This window comes from Ovis aries, chromosome 9 (assembly GCF_016772045.2).
Source record: "Ovis aries strain OAR_USU_Benz2616 breed Rambouillet chromosome 9, ARS-UI_Ramb_v3.0, whole genome shotgun sequence".
NCBI lineage: Eukaryota > Metazoa > Chordata > Mammalia > Artiodactyla > Bovidae > Ovis > Ovis aries.
The window spans coordinates 82023902-82027092 of NC_056062.1; the positions used below are offsets into that span (position 1 = coordinate 82023902).

Below are 3191 nucleotides of genomic sequence, written 5' to 3' on the forward strand. Positions count from 1 at the left end.
CAAAGCAGAGAGCGTCTCATTCCTCATCTCCACCCTAAACTCATCTTGTGAAGTTGCTCAGTCGTGTCCGACTCTTTGTGATCCCATGGACTGTAGCCTACCAGGTTCCTCCATCCACGAAATTTTCCAGGCAAGAGTACTGAAGTGGGGTGCCATTTAGGGTGTGTTAAAAGTCAGAGAACACAGTGGCTAGTGACTTCATCTTTGTAGAGGCAGATGGCATGTGGCCGTTTTCAGTTGGCAGATTTAAACCCAGTCTTTACTCCAGATCCAATACTTCTCTACCCAGGAGCTGCATTCTTCATAGACTTAATGTAAGACTTACCATATCACTTGAAAATGAGTTAATTGCAAGAGTGTGCCCTTTTCCAGTAGACTGCACACCTTTAAAGGGTCCCCAATTCATCTTGTATCCCAATGCTTGCCTTATAGTGCTTAGAACATCATATACGTGGAATACACTATGTTGAACTGAATTACCTTCAGCAGACTTTTACCAAGCAAAATACTGTAGGCCAGACTCTGTGCCAGGAGCAAGGGATACAAAAATGAAAAGGAAGCAAGGGAGTGGATTAGGCACAAACACTGCAGTAGAATTAGGTACTTGGGAGACTAGAAGAAGGCACCCTTGGAGGGGTGGCGGGGCGGGGCGGGGGGGGGGCCGGGGGCGGCGCCTGGGGAAGGAGCACTGGAGGGCAGGAGCGGGATGGGGAGACCCCATGACTGATGCAGAGCCTGAGGGAGCCTGGGAACAAGAGAGGAATTTGCAAAGAAGGATGAGCCATTTCAGGGGGGGAAGAGCAGAAGCTGAAGCACGGAGGTATGAAAGACCCTGGTTTGGCTAGGGTTTTAGGGGAATAATGGGCATCCCTGGTGTTTCAGATGGTCAAGAATCTGCCCTCGGTGCGGGAGATCTGGGTTCGATCCCTGGGCTGGGAAGATCATTTGGAGAAGGGAACAGCAACCCACTCCAGTATTCCTGCCTGGAGAATCCCCATGGACAGAGGAGTCTGGGGGGCTATAGTCCGTGGAGTCGCAAAGAGTCAGACACAACTCTTTCAGAAAGTCTGAAAGAGTCAGACTTTCACTTCACTTAGGGGAATAATAAATAGTACTCTAGAGGGAGTGGGCCTTCTAAGGATTCCCCCCAAACTGGATTCTTACTACCTAAAACCACAGGCTTACCCCCCAACCTAGTCAATAAACACTGGCAAATGCACTGAATACACGTTTCTGCAGGACAAATAGGGAGACACCCAGCTGAGGGTGTCAGGTTCTTCCTCCTGGGTCACAAAGAGCCCCCTCCAGCCCCAGGAGAACAGGGTTGGCAGGGTGGCAGCGGGAAGGGTGGGGACTGCTTCTTCCTTCCTTACGGTTCCCTTAAGTGAAAGTGTAGTCGCTCAGTCATGTCCAACTCCTTGCAACCCCATGGACTGTAGCCCACCAGGCTCCTCTGTCCATGGGATTCTCCAGGCAAGAACACTGGAGTGGGTTGCCACGCCCTCCTCCAGGCGATCTTCCCAACCCAGGAATCGAACCCGAGTGTCCTGTGCTGCAGGTGGATTCTTTACCTACTGAGCTACAAGGGCTACAGGGAGGCGGAAATTCCTCCTTGTTTAGACGCTGGGCATAGCCCAAGGAGAAGATGATGCTGGGCACAGACTCCACCCTCCCCACCCCCGCAGTGCTCAGAGAGGCTGGACAGGTGGCCAGGCCTCGTGTGCCCTGCAGTCCCCAGGGTGAGGGGCAGCCACAGACCCAGGGAGAGCAGGATGGAGACCTGACTCCGCAGGAACTCGGGGGACCCCGGGGTGAGGAGGACATGACCGGGAGAGAGACCTGTCAGGGCCCCCCCAGAGCTGTGGCCAGGGCTGCTGCGAGGGCAGAAAGAAAGGCACGGGGGTCGAGTGGTGTTCAGAAGGTGACACTAGGGGTCTATAATTAATTGGGTGTGGCGGGAACTGGGCTGCCCTGCAGGCTCTGGCGGGGCGGCTGGCTGGGGGGTAGGGGGTCATCGCCCCAGAGACTGAGAACAGGAGGGAGAGCGGGTAGCAAGGGAGGACATGCCGGGTCTGAGAGCTCAGATGCCAGAAGCCAGGGTGCCCAGAGGTGTGGGTACCGGAGAGCAGGCTGGCCTGGGGAGACCCAGGAGTCAGCTGACTAGAAGGCACACTTCCCAGGCAGCAGGAGTGTGGAGTGAAAAGGAGCGTGACAGTGAGTCACCAGAACGGCCTCCTTGGCCTGCGTCTCCCCGCCTCCTGGGGGATTCCAGCTCCTCTCAGACACAGTCCAGGAACGCTTGAGCTTGCTCACTCACGCCAACTCACTTCTTGAGCTAGACCTCTGCGGCCCCGCGGTTTCCACGGCTCTCCCCTCCTTGTTCCTGCCCACCAGCGACCACCCAGACTCAGACCCATGCCTGGGTCCCGATGCCCACCCAAGAATCACGGCTCCAGCTCTGACCCACTGGGGCCAAGGCCCTCTGGCAACGGCATCGATGTCTGCGTTGAAAGAATACATGTTCCACAAGCAGGTAAAGATGAAAACCAACAAAACCCACAGCAGGTCAGGCCCCGACTAGAGCAGGGCTAACTCAGCCCCACCACCACCACTACCATCACCCCACCGTCACCAGGAATGTCCCGAGCACCCCCACACCTGCAGAGGCAAGCCCCATGGACACCCTAGCCCCAGTCCAAACCTGCCTCCAATCCTGCCCCATATTAGCATCTTTCCATAATGACTGACTCAGAGAATATCAGTTTGTTTCAGGGGAAAGCAAAACCTCTAGTCTACCAAGACTGGGCAATCTGAAGACACGATCCAAGACAAGGATCGGTACCCAGAGTCTGGATTATCCAGCCGGTGGACCCAAGCATTATCATTCTGATGGCACGACCCTCAACTCCCAGGAAGATTCTAACCACTTCTCATCACCTCCAGTGTCCCCAGCCCAGACTCAGCCACCACTATCTCTTGCCTAGGTTATTGCCACAGCCTCCCAACCGATCCTCCTGTTTCTACCCTTCAGCCCAGTCTTAACACAGTAGCCTAAGTAAATCATCCACCAGGCAGTGCTCTGCTGAAACCTCATCCTCCCACCTCAGAGGAAAACCCAAATCCTCCCAAAGCCCTGTGGTCTCAGCCTTAACATGACCACCACCCCCCACAAACCCCGGTGATGCTCTGAC

At 55.2% G+C, this 3191-nt stretch overlaps 1 protein-coding gene across 2 annotated transcripts in view; it reads right to left on the reverse strand.

The window, feature by feature from the left end:
• The window catches only part of PLEKHF2 (pleckstrin homology and FYVE domain containing 2), a 105232-nt gene that overhangs the window by 10746 nt on the left and 91295 nt on the right, over positions 1-3191 (reverse strand). The gene's annotated exons all lie outside the window — the stretch shown is intronic.